Source organism: Oryctolagus cuniculus, chromosome 19, assembly GCF_051225735.1.
Source record: "Oryctolagus cuniculus isolate XC-2025 breed Fujian yellow rabbit chromosome 19, ASM5122573v1, whole genome shotgun sequence".
NCBI lineage: Eukaryota > Metazoa > Chordata > Mammalia > Lagomorpha > Leporidae > Oryctolagus > Oryctolagus cuniculus.
This window is the reverse complement of record NC_142885.1, coordinates 58,837,600-58,851,063: the sequence shown is the minus strand read 5'-3', so window position 1 is coordinate 58,851,063 and position 13,464 is coordinate 58,837,600. Positions and strand designations below refer to the sequence as shown.

Sequence of the window (13,464 nt, the reverse complement as noted above, 5' to 3'; positions counted from 1 at the left end):
TCGCCCAGTCTCCCCGTGAGCGCCTTCTCCCAACCCCTCGCCCCTCACTTCCCGAGTCACTCTTTCCTCTACCAGACATTTCTGGGGCATCGACCGCACCTGCTGCCAGGGATCCGCGACAGGGCAGGCCCGCTTCTGCCGTCCCCCAGGACACCCTGGCAGGCTGTCCCCTTTACCCCTGTGCCCGCCCTCCACCCCTCTCTCATTCCTCGCCCTGGCCCCTGGAGGAAAGACACCCAAAGTCTCCTCTCCACGTGTGGCCCAAAGCCAGGGGCGCAGACTGCAGGGTTTGGGAGCCCGCGTCTCCCACAACACGGAGCTCCCCGCCCTCTGGGTCATGCTTCTGGGGAGGGGCTGCTCACCTGGCCGGTGACAGCTTCGGGCCACCTGTCTCCTGGCGCCCGTGAACCCCGGGGGGCTCACCTGGCGGCAACGCCCATCAGTCTTTCCCCTGCGACATCACCGCGTGCCTATGGCTAACGTGCTCTGAATCTGTGCAGGGAAGAAGCCCTCCCTCGGGCCCCAAACTGTGCACTTCTTCCTTCCGGGACCTAAGCCCCTCCCTCACAGCAAAGTTCTCTCAGCTCCATAAAAAGCACCAAGTCCGGTCTGAAGGTTATTGTATTTCTTGGACACCATGAGGAAGTGGATTTTCCTTTGAACCTCAGAGCGTGAGGTCTTCCAGAAATATGCCTGAATTGATTTGTCCATCAAAGCATTCTTCTGGAACATGAGATTCCCCTAAACACCCCCTGCGCCCTGGGGCACTGGCCACGTTGTTCCCTAACCTGTGTCCCCTGGGACCAGGTTCCGATGGGAAAGGTAGCACAGGTAAAGGACCCACAGTGTGACACCAGCCCACAGGTCCTGGCGGCCCCACTCAAATCCAAACCCCCACGGGGAGACTTCCACCCCTCTGGGCCTCAACTTGACTCCCTGCATCCACAAAATGGGAACGACTAGGAGGAGGAGGAGGGGCAAGGGCCACACGGGCTGGCCGCGTGAGGTTCCTGGGACACTGGACTTTGGGGTGCCCCCTGCCAATCCGTGTGGAGCGGAGCCAAAATGGAGCGAGAGCCAAAAGAGCAAAGCAGTCACTCTGACCCTTCTGTGGCTCCAGCATCAGATGTTCAGCCTGGGCACTGCCCACGGCAGTGGGCCAGCTGTCGGCTGGGGCACACCAGCACGTGCTCATCAGGGTGTTATCCGCAGCTCTGGCTTCCACCGGTCAGACGCCAGCAGGACATCCCAACCTGCAAGCTATGACTGCCAAAATTATCTCCAAATGGCTCCATGGAGCACAACGCCCAGCAGTGACCTGGGCCAGCTCCCCACTCCCCCCACCCCACCTCCAGCGGAAGACAAGCACCTCGGCCCCGCGACACTGCCGCCCGCAGACTTCACTCCCTCTCCGTGGCACTCCCATTTACCTGTTCGGTTCATGAACCACACGGTCTGCCCTATAAACTCTAACTGTGCATGTCTCACTTTGTCGGCAGGTGGATTGTAAACTGGCCACAGCGGATGGATCACACACACACACACACACACACAGCGCTCAGCCACAATCAGACCACACAACTAGAAGAGCAAAAGGGAAAGACGTATTTCCATGGTCGCTGGGAACCCTGACGTTTTGGAAGTGAGAGAGAGGAAGAACCTCCTGGAAGCAGCAGGTGCTGAGGCCCCCAGACACAGGACGTAAGGACAAGGGCTGAGGAGGGAACCCGGGTGTGGAATGGGGGAGAGGTGTGAATCCAGATGGTGGGCATGGAAAGGGAAGCAGGGGGCAGATGCGGGACAGGAAGGCGCAACTCGGTGCCGTGAGGCAGGTTATAATCTCCCGAGCCGGCCTCAGTTTCCTGAGCTGTGAAATGGAGCTCATGATAATACATGCGAGCATTTCAAAGTGTTCATGGAAAAACGGTATTAAAAGCTAAGTTTATTGTGATGCACAGAGTTTGAAATCCATGCACCATTTTCTGAGACTTTTTTTTTCATGTTTGTGTAAAATTAATACAAAGAGAGCAGATTCAATGTAGTTTACAGACATGATATTTTCATTTTCTCATCATATAGCTTTGTTTATTAAGTTTTTGAAGACCTCATGTATGCATTTAAAAAATTTAAATTTAAAAAATGGCACCAAAATAAGCTTACCCTTTAATTAATTGCATTTTCCACCAAGTTCCAGAAGTACTGTTGAAGACATGACCGACATGCGTCAGTGCATTGTCCTTACCACCCTATGCATGCTGGCTGTGTTTAATCCTCACAGGGGGCCTGGTGGTTAGGGACGGCCAGACGGACCGCAGCTGACAGGGACTTAACTGAAGCACCAAGAGCTGAAGGAGCTTGGCCCAAGGCCACACCGGGAGGAAATGGCAGAGGCACTGGTGAACCCAGGCAGTCTGGCTCGGGAACTCGGGTTCTACAGACCTCTAGGGCGTACGTAGCGTGCTGCGTCGCTCAAAGCCAGCAGAAGAGACCTCAATGACGGCGATCACGTTAAAAGGCTAGGATGCGGCTGGGGTTGTGGCGTAGCAGGTTAAGCCACCACCTGTAACGTTGGCATCCCTTATGGGTGCCAGTTCAAATCCAGCTCCCTGCTAATGTGCCTGGGAAAACAGCAGTGAAAGGTGGCCAAGTCCTTGGGCCCCTGCCACCCATGTGGGAGACCGGGAATCTGAACCCCAACCCAGCTAGAACAATGCAGCAACTCGGTCTTTCCTCCTGCACTCCCTCCCCCTTCCCTATCCTCCCTACCCCACCCCCACCCAGGGCTGCCTGGGCCACCAGAGTCCTGGGAGGCAGCTTGTGGTGACCCACGGGCTTGGATCCCTGCCCAGTATGGAGGAGACCCCGCTGGAGATCCCAGCTCCTGGCCCGCTGCAGCCCCAGCCGCGGACGGCACGTGGGGAGTGCAACCGCAGATGGATCTCTCTCTCCCTCCTCCGTCTCCCTTCAGACAAAGAAGAAAAGCCGCAATCCTCCTCCTCTGAAGGCCTTCATCTAACACCTAAGTGAGGGGTCCCCGGGATGGAGAGCAGAGATACACAGTGAGCAGGGGTGGGGGACATTCACAGGAATCCCCCAGAGACACACAGGACCCCGAATCTGGGGGCTACTCAGAGGGCAGGACAGCTCCTGGGTCACCTCTGTCCCAGCCATCCCCGCCACCCCCTTCCGCTGGCTGGGCCACCACTCTCTCCACCCTCACTGTGAGCGGTCACAGCACACACCATCGCTCCAGCTCACTGACACCCGCTGGGTACCAGCCACCGTTCTGAGAACTTCCTCATTATTTCATCCCCATGTGTGCCACTGCCCAACCCCATTTTACAGACAAGAACACCGAGGTGCGAAGGAGACAAATAACTGCCACCTTCACCCTGCCACGGCAGACGGAACCTGGACCAGATGTCAGGACCATGCCTCATAGCCAAAGAGACCCAGGTTCAAGTGCTGATGCCTTCCTGGACCTCCCACGTGACACAGGGCAAGTTATCCAAGCTCTGTCTGAAGGTCAGTCCTGTCATAGGGACATGGAGATTTGCAGGAAAGTAACGGCACTCTGGTTGGGTGGGGATGTGTCAGCAAACCAACCACAGAAACCCCCTGCTCCTGCCGTGGGCACACACCAGCAGGGGGCACCTGTGTGTTAACTGCTGTCTTACTGCACCTGTCACACGCTCAGGGACCAAGAGGTCCCACAGGCAGCTTATCCATCTGGAACCTTCCAGGAAAATGGTAGGACCTGGACTAGATGCTCATGCCCAATCTATGGAGGCTTAAAAGAAAAAAATATATATTTGATTTGAAAAGCAAAGCAGCAGAGGGGTGAGGGAAGGGAGAGAGGAGGGAGGAGAGGATGAGGAAGGGAGGGAGGGAGGTAGAGAGAGAGAGGGAGGGAGGGAGGGAGGCACAGAGGGACAGAGGGAGAGAGAGATCTTCCACTCCCTGGCTTACTCCCCAAATGCCTGCAACAGCCAGGTCTGGGCCAGGCTGAAGCCCAGAGCCAGGAACTCCATCTGGATCTCCCACAGGGGTGGCTGAGACCCAAGTCCTTGAGCCCATCACCGCTGCCTCCCAGGGCATGCATTAGTAGGAAGCAGGAAGTTGGATTGGAGAGCAAGCCAGGGCTGACACTCAAGCACTCCAACATGGGATGCAGGGTCCCAGGCAGCCGCTTACCCTCAGCACCAAATGGCCACCCCCACCCAGTCTGTGGCATTCTGGCTGCCTGGGTTCAGATCCAGGAGTTTCCGTTTAATCTCTGTGGGCAAGTTGGTCCACCTGCCTGCACTGGACTCCCCTAAGGTAGAATGGGAGAAACAGCATTTAACAGTTGGGAAGCACAGAAGGCTCACAGAAATCCTGAGGGAAGTCCCAGCCTTAACGTTTTTTTTTTTCTTCTTGCAGGGGTGGGAACTGGAGCCGAGAGAAAGTAAGAAACTTGTCCAGAGGCGCACGGCAAGGAAACAGAGTGGTTCCATAGCCTTCGATCTGCACCAAGTCGCCGCGAAGATGCAAAGCTCAGGAATTAGGTACGGTAGGCGAAGCGCCAGATAAAAGGCACGATCAAATACAACCCGGGGCGGCTGCACGGAGGCGGCAGCCTCGGCAACTTTCTGAACGCGGAGGGTCCGCGCGCCACCCGGCTGCAGCTGGGGCTGGGGCCGCCGCCCCCGCAATCGCGTTCCCCACCCCGCTTGCTGTCCGCTCCCCCGCCTCAGGTGCCGCACCTGAGCACCGCGCCGCTGCCCGCGTTTCCCTACCGATCTCCGATCTCCGAGAAGTCAAGGACCCGGGGGCCGCGGGTCTTGAGAACCCGCCTCGGCTCTCAGCCCGCGTCCGCGTCCGCCGCTCCTCGGCAGGTGGCGTCGGCGCCCCTGGCTTGGGGCAGCTCCCAGGCTGCGCGCCCTGGCAGGGGAGCCGGACTTCCTGGCTGGAGGGCCGGATCACTTTCTTCCTGGACAGGAGCCGAGTCCCTGCACGAGTGCTGGGTTGGGACACCTGCTGGCGCCGGGGACCTCCGATCGACCCTGCGCCCCGGGCTCCTTTCCCCCTTGCCCGGCGCCAGGGAGGAGCCAGCAGGTGCGCGCGCCAGGCTGCGCGCCCCCAAAACACTGGCCAGCAGCCACATCATTTAATAGGAGGAAATAAGCAAATTATCTTGGGATTATAGTGAATCATAAAACAAAAGCAAATAAAAACCCCAGTAATGGGGCGGGGTGATGACCCACAAGCTTCTGGACTCCTGACTCCAGCTACCTGCTAAGGCAGACCCTGGGAGGCAGCTATGGGCACCAAGTAGCTGAGTTCTTGCCTCCCTCGTGGGAGAGCCGACTGAGTTCCTGGTTCCAGGCACTCGGGACATGACCCCGTGGGTGGGATGTCTCAAATATACTCTTTCTCTCTCCCTGCCCCATCTCAATTAAGTAATATACATAGATTTTTAGAATGCACAATGAGCTATCCGTTTACACTGAATACAGTTACAGCCCAGGAGGATGGTCACTCTCGAGAGAACGGAAAACAGTGTGTGTGCATGTGAGGACATGGAGCAAGTGGGCAGGGCTGGAAGACTTGGTGCAGCTGCTACGGAAGATGGCCCAGAGTTCCTTCAACGAGTTAAAGATGGCCGGCCGGCGCCGCGGGGATTCTGACCCAGCTCCCTGCCGATGCACCTGGGAGGGCGGCAGAAGATGACCGGTGGGAGACTCAGATGGAGCTCCTGGCTCCTGACTTGGGCCTGGCCCAGCCCCAGCTACTGTGGTCACTTGGGAAAGTGAACCAGGGGATGGATGCTCGCTCTCTCTCTCTCTCTGCCTTTCAAATTTGAATTACATGGAGAGAGGAAGAAACAGAGAGAGAGATCTTCCATCCATTGGTTCACTCCCCAAATGGCTGCAATGGCACAGCTGGGCCAGGCTGAAGCCAGGAGTCAGGACCTTCCTCTGGGGTGCAGGGGCCCAAGCACTTGGGCCATCCTCTGCTGCTTTCCCAGGTGCGTCAGCGGGGAGCTGGATCAGAAGTGGAGCAGCCAGGTCTCAAACCGGTGCCCGTATGAGATGCTGGCATTGCCGGCGGCAGCTTTACCCACTACGCCACAACAGCGGCCCCAATAAACCTTTTTTAAAAATTAAAAGCAAGACTATTGTGGGCTCCAGCAATCCCACTTCCATATACAGGCTCCAAAATATTCAGGAAGGAGCTTGACATTAGCTTTGCAAACTCGTGTCCATCCCAGCATTCCTCACAGGAGCCAAGAGCCAGAAGCAGCCCCAGTGCCCACTAACAGATGCGGGGAGGGAGAAACCCTACAGAGAAACACGCAGTGGACGCTGCACAGCTCTCAGAGGAGGACTTGCTGTCACCTGCTGCGGCGACATGGCCGAACCTCAAGGACATGAGGCTAAGTGACACGCGCCAGTCACACAGGGGCAAAAGTGGCGCGGTTCCGCTCGTGTGAGCTATCTAATAGTCAAAACAACAGCAACAGGAGAGGGGTTGCCAAGGGGTGGGGGCGGGGGAGCCAGTGCTTAAGAAGCTAAGAGTTCCAGATTTGCAAGACAGAGGTGCGCTAAAGATCTGTTGCACACGTCACTGCGCTGAGCTGACCGCCTATGGAAAAGGTCACATTGTGTTTCTTTCCCATAAGTTTCAAAATGCACAGACATAAACCTAATTGTGATGATGGCAACCAGGGAGCCAGAATCAGTGATGTAAGACTGCCCAGCTGGGGGCTGGCCTGAGTAGCAGGGAAGGGTTCCCTGGGGAAAGTCTGGGAAACAGAGGAGGGGCGGCGAGCAGACACGCAAAGGCACTGTGGCCATGGGTCACGGGACAATTCAGACTTTTTTTTTTTAACTTATTTATTCATTTCTCAAACACCCACGACAGCTGAGCCTGGGCCCGGCCACAGCTGGAGCCAGGAATTCATCTGGGTCTCTCAAGTGGATGTCGGGGACCCAGTGATCACTTCTGCCCCCCAGGGTATGCATTAGCCAGAATCTGAAATTGGGAGTGGAGTCAGGACTCGAACCCAGGCCCTTGGATATACAATGTGGGCATCCCAAGCAACTGTTCTCTGTTGCTTAAAAAAACAAACACCCACTCCTGAATTTATCTTAGATAGTGCAGGTCTCTACCCAGCTGAGCAACTTTGTGAACAGACTCAATATTGATGACGATGTAACAGCCAATATGCACCGGAAAATAATTCATTATTTAATGACTTAACTGACATAGTGCTTAAGTGCAGGATTCTGAAGCCAGACTACTCGGCTTTGGATTCTAGCTCTGCCATGGCCTTCCGAGCTCCATGATGTTGGGCAAATTCACCTCTGTGCCCTGTTTGCCTCGTCTGTAAGTGGGGGCAATGCTAGGGCCTGCCACGCTGGCCTGCTGGGATATCTCATGAGCGGCAGATGCCTGGGGGCAGACCTTCGGCACAGCAGTTAGACCACCGCCTGAGAACGCCTGCTTCCCTCTCAGACGGCCCGAGGTCAAGCCCCAGCTCCCCTGCTCCTGAACCAGCTTCCTGCTGCTGCGCACTCTGGTGGCAACAGGCAACGGCTCGAGTACTTGGATCCCAGCCGCCCACAGGAAGACCCAGACTGGGTCCTGGGCTAGCTCAGTTAGCTCCCATCCTCTGGTTCACTCCCCAAATGCCCACCACAGTTGGGGCTGGGCCAGGTCTAAGCCTGTATCCTGGAACTCTGCCCTGATCTCCTATGTGCCAGGCAGGGCCCCAGGCACTTGGACCATCTTCCGCTGCTTTCCCAGGCCATCAGCATGGAGCTGGATCAGAGGTGGAGCAGCCAGGACCCAAACTGGTGCCCACATTGGATGCCAGCATGGCAGGCGGCGGCTTAACCCACTGGCCACAGCACTGGCCCGGGTAGTTTCCTTCCTGTCGTCATCAGTTTACGGAGCGTGAACATTATCCGAATCCAAGCGGAGTTGCTTTTGTCCAGCCCTGTCCACAAGCTGGGGGGAAGACAAAGTGGGGGTGGGGGTAGGGGAGGGGGTGTCACGAATGCCAGCTGATAACGGCGCGTATTCACAGAGGACCCTGGGTCGGCAGCCGGCTGTTGAATCCTGGACCGCTGCCAACCTGGTATTGATCCTTGCTGCCAACCACAATGGCTCCGGAATGCGTGCTCCTGCCCCGTTTTACCTTCAGAAGTTTGCCCTGGCCGCAGCCTCCTCGGATCCGCGCCTGGTCGACAGCGCCACGCGATGGGCACAGTGCGCTGCTCGGGTCCTTGAAGAATCGCTCTCCGCGTGATCTGTAGGTTGACAGCACCTTCGCAGCCGCGTGCGCGGGAGCCCCCCAGACCCCAGTACTCTGCGCACAAACAGCCACAGTCCACTGCCCAGGGCCATGGGCCATTGGTGCCCAAGCCCGGGTTTCCTGAAGCCGGGCTGAGGCTGTGAGTGCCATGGGTAGACACCTGCTGGGCAGTTCGCACAGACAGGACCTCGCCGCCAGTGTTTCCTAGTTGCCTGACTTCTGGAAAGCTGTCTCCATTTTCTCACTCCATATATGGGGGTAAAACTAGCATCTCCCTCATGGGCTGAGTTTAAGCCCTAAATACGTTGTGATCTGGAACGTCCTGAGTAGTTGTTTAAAAAAAAAAGTTTTTTTTTTTAATGTAAACATGTTCCTTTGCCATCATTCGTGTTCTGAAGGGCCCTGCAGGGGTTCTCAGCTAACCTGATGGAGACAGACTGCAAAGTGGGGATCTGACTCGTGCTTTTGGGAGAGTGGCTGTGAAAAACCCATAGCAACCGGAAGGCAGGCTCCCCGGAGGCAGAGCAGAGCTGCGGCCAACCCCTAGAGCACTCATTACAGGCATGACGCGTGCTGGTTGCGCCTCTCCTGAGACCAAAGTGTTTACACGCCCAGAGACGTTTGCAGTAAACACAAACCTGAGCTCCCTGGGCACCGACCACGCACTGCTCCCGGGAGCGCGAACCACTGGGGTGCTCACGTGCGCCACCTGGTGGACGTTCCCGCTGCCTTCAAGAGGCGCTGCGGCAGGAGTCAAAAGGAAACTAACCCTCACCAAGGGATGGGAGCCACCCTAGACTGGGGAAAGGGGTTAACCTAGATTAGGAATGGGCTAACCTAGGCCAGGGGGCTAACCTAATGGAGGAACGGGGCTAACCTAGGCCAAGGGGCTAACCTAACAGAAGAACAGTGCTAACCTAGACTGAGGAGAGGAGCTAACCTAGACTAAAAGATGGGACTAACCTAGACTAAAAGATGGGGTAAACCTAGACTGAGGAATAGCGCTAACCTAGAATAAGGAGAGGAGCTAATCTGGACTGAGGAATGGGTCTAACCCAGGCTAAGTAGAGGTGATAATCTAGACTGAGGAGAGGGGGCTAACCTAGACTGACAAATGGGGCTTACCTAGGCTGAAGAATGGAGCTACTCTAGATTGAGGAATGTGGATAATCTAGACTAAGGAATAGGGCTAACCTAGACTAAGGTATGGGGCTAACCTAGACTAAGAGATAGGTCTAACTTAGACTGAGGGATGGGGCTAACCTAGACTGCAGAATGGGGATAACTTAGACTAAGAAGAGATAACCTACTCTGAAGAATGGGGCTAACCTAGACTGCGGAATGGGGGTAACCCAGACTGAGGAATGGGGCTAACCTAGGCTAACGGATGGGGCTAACCTAGGCTATGGGATGGGACTAACCCAGACTGAGAAATGGGACTAACCTAGACTAAGGGATGAGGCTAACCTAGATTGAAATGGAGCTAACTTAGACTAAGGGATGGGGCTAACCTCAACTGAGAAATGGGGCTAATCTAGGCTAATGGATGGGGCTAACCTAGGCTAAGGGATGGGGCTAACCTAGACTAAGGAGTGGATCAACCTAGACTGAGGAAATCTTGCTGTCCAAGACGAAGCCCTAGCTGGCACCCAACCCGGCATGGGACATCACGCATGAGTGAGCTCACCTGATATCTCCATTAGGGGGTTGGTGGCCGTGGAAACAGAGATGCAGACAAACCAGGACAGAAGCAACTGCCTGAAGTCAGCCACTGGTGGGTCAGCGTCCACTCTCAGCCCCAGGCCCATCCAGGCCTCCACGCCCACGCACTGCCCCCAGGACCGCCTTGTGGACTGGAACGGAGTACATCCAGCCTTCCCAGATCAAAGTACGTCACAGTGCCTCCGCTCCACGCTGCGGGAAGTCAGTTTGTGCAAACACCCCCTGCCCTCTGGAAAAAGCAAAACCTCCTGCAGTGCCCATGCATGGCGAATGGTTGGCTGCAGCCTGGGCTGAAATGTTCCCACGACTTCCCATCACCGACCACGTGCGCACACTCAGCCTGTTTACCTAACACTAGGATAGCCGCTCTACTGTGGACATACGGGGGCCAGCAGAAAGACGATCACCTTCCAATCTGACCGTGGCGTGGGCCGAGTCTCCTCTCCTGTGCACCAAGAACAGCAGAAGCGAGCGCTATGAGTACTTCCTGCACCCAGGGCGTCGGTCTGGAACCCCTGCCGTAGGTTAAGGCACCGGACGCCGCAGCAGCCCTTGAGTTAGGCGCTTGGCAGAGCTGGCCCCCTCGGGGTCTCACCGCTGTGTGTCTTCCGCCTACTGGCTACTCCAGCGGTGATGGCCCAGAGGTTCCCCTTGCTGATATTTCAGTTACTCATGCCAGCCATGGCCCCAAAATCTCAAATGGAAAGCTCCAGAAATAAGCAATGCAGAAGTTTTGAAAGTGCACGGCTTCGCCCTGCACACGGAGTAGGTCATCTCTCTGCCCAGTGCACTCACCCTGTACACATCACTCGCCTGTGAGTCATCTGGTAGCCATCTTGGTTGTCACATAAATTGTCACAGTATCACAGTGCTTCGGTTCAAATAATCTTTTATATTTTTAACTTAAAAATGGCCCCAAAGTACAAGAGTAGGGATATACTAGCAACTTAATTACAGAATCCCTGTCTTTGTTATAATGGTTCTATTTTATTACTGGTAGCTATTTTGTCCACTTCTTCCTGCACCTGCTCTGTAAGGAAACTTTGTTGCAGGTGTGTATACATAGGAAAAACACAGTCCTTCTGGGTTCTGTGCTATCTCTGGTTTCAGGCAGCTGCTGGGGGTCTCGGACCGCATCCCCCGCAGAGAGGGAGGACCCTGCTATATGTCATTTCCAAGCTGGCTCATGAAAGACAAGGCTACTTCTGCGTTTTTCTTTCTCACTTGAGTTCTTGAGAATCAAGAATGTGGGTGGGCTGGTTTAGCCAGAATCCCTCTGACCCCCGAGGTTTCCTCCCAGTTACTTCCTATCCACTGACCCCCACACTGCTCCAGGGCTGTAACCTCCACCTGTCCGTGCTGTGGGTGGGCGGAGTGAAGCCCCATCTCTCCCCAGCTGCAAAAACCCCACACTCCGGTCCCCACCCGTATCACCAGAGCCCGGAGTGGAGTATGCCTGCGGGAGCTTTAGCAGGTGCCATGGGAGAGGGACACACAGAGAGACTGAGAACCCGCCCAGGGTTACACAGCTGGGGAGCCACAGACCCAGCCGTGGACCCCAGGCTCTCGGGCTCCTAACCACCTCCTCTCTGCAAATAGGACATTGTGCTGACAGTCACATGGTGACAGTCCTTCCCAAGAAAGGCACTTGGCAACTTAAACTCTCCTCTGGGTGTGTGTGTGTGCACATGAGCATGCCACACAGGCAGGGGATTGTAACAAAAAGTTATATAAAGATCAATCTATTATTCAAAAAGCAGAGTGACAGAAAGAGACACACACCCAGAGGAGGGAAAGGGAGAGAGAGAGAGGGAGAGACAGCTCTTCTATCTGCTGATTTACTTCCCAAAGGACAACAACAACTAGGGCAGGGCCAGGCCAAAACCAGGAGCCTGGAACTCCATCTGGGTGCAGGGCCCTAAGCACTTGGCTATGATCTGCCCTTTTCCCAGGTGCATCGGCAGGGAGCCTGACAGGAAGCGGAGCTCCCACAGGGATGCTGCCAGGGCGGCTTTGTTCCCAGGGCCACAACACCAGCCCCATGGCAACCATTTAATGGCACTGCTGCCCTGTGCCCTACAGCTTTCCGGCCTCTGTGAAAAGCAGCTGAAAAGTTGGTTTCCCTTCCTCCCCCACAGTGGGGGCTCCTGGGTCTTTGTGATGATCCTGGGCAGCTGGCTTTTAGGCTGTGAGCATCCCCAGAAGGGAAGGCTGGCATCTACAAGCAGCTGGCTGGTGGCGGTGGGGAGGGGATTGAAACTGGAACCCTCCCCTCCCACCCCGCCCCCAGGAGCTGGGGAGGCACAGCAGCTGGGCTTGGTGAGCAGGGAAGGGCCTGGCTGGGGCTGGCTGCAGTGTAGGGAGACGGAAGTCTAGGGCGGGAAGAGATGCTGAGCTCCCTGGTTGGGGGTGGGGTGGGGGTGGGGACAGGACCCTGGAGGGGAGGGAAGGGGCAGCATCATGATTGACATGCCTATAGCAAAGAGGTTTGCATGCACAGGAGTTTGCATTCAGCATGAGGACCTGTTAGGGGACAAGAGAGGGGTGAGAGGGGTCTGCTGGCTTGGGGTGTCACCCACTCTGGGGCTGCTCAAAGGAGAACTTCATCTCCTTGCGACAAGTGAAGGGGAGGTGGGCAGCTGCCCCCAAGGCTGTGACAGCAAGGGCTGGGGGAGTGGGAGGGCCCTTCCTGCTGCAGCCGCACATTGTTCCAAGCTGACCCGACTCCAGGGCCCTTGGGGACAGGGCTGCGAGAGGGGCCTTCCTGGACAGCCTCAAGAAAGCAGCCCCAGGCAGAAACTGTGCTGGGTTCTCCGCCCCGTGCTCCCCCTCTGCCTAAACCCTGCTCTCTTGGTGGCAAAGCCAAAGCCCCAGGGTGAAGGATCGGTTTGCACACTTTGGTGCGGCGGCACAGCAGGGCCCAGGTCCGGGGAGGTCTGTCCAGATTCTTCCTACAATCCCTCCTTCTGGGAACGGGACAGAGCCCCCTCTGGATTGGGGGTTTATGACTGACTCTTGGACGAGGCCGCTCAGAACGTCCTTGGCCAGCTCTCGGACAGCAAGGCGGCTCTGGAAGATCGGAGCACGAGTTTCCGGTTTTCTGGCTGGCTTTCCGGGAAAGGGGTGTGGCCTCCTAGTGTCCATGGCCTGCCCTAGCGGAAGGCAGAGGAGCAGGCAGCAGGACACCATCAGCGACTTTGTGCCTGAGGGTACGGAGCCCCAAGAGCTGAGAGCCCAAGGGTCTAAACCAGCCGCTGAGCTGTCTCCAGACGGACAAAGAACCTTTGGCAGGAGGCCCGGGAGCCCCCAAGCTGAACGTGACCTGGGCCTGTGTCTCCTGATGTCAGGCTGTGCCTTGCCTAACCTGTGCATGAAAACTGCGTCTCTTGACTGCAAGTGAAAAGCATGGTATTTTCACACCATGGAGCAATCTGCCAGTG

The 13,464-nt window shown here is 56.3% G+C and overlaps 1 protein-coding gene and 1 long non-coding RNA gene across 5 annotated transcripts in view; one reads left to right on the top strand and one right to left on the bottom strand.

Annotated features, from left to right (window-relative positions):
- Window positions 1-5,072, bottom strand: part of TMC5 (transmembrane channel like 5) — a 98,121-nt gene extending 93,049 nt beyond the window's left edge. For 3 of the 4 annotated variants that reach the window (XM_070064784.2, XM_070064781.2, XM_070064783.2), the window contains exon 1: window positions 363-500. The gene's annotated coding sequence lies outside the window, so the exon portion shown is untranslated. Of the gene's footprint in view, window positions 1-362; window positions 501-4,778 lie in introns of those variants that run through there. The other variant, XM_070064782.2, reaches the window with a different exon arrangement.
- Window positions 4,145-8,668, top strand: LOC149120605 (uncharacterized). Its single transcript, XR_016226040.1, has 3 exons — window positions 4,145-4,320; window positions 4,423-4,547; window positions 8,075-8,668. It is a non-coding gene; the product is annotated as an uncharacterized LOC149120605 (long non-coding RNA).
- The last annotated feature ends 4,796 nt before the right edge of the window (window positions 8,669-13,464 follow it).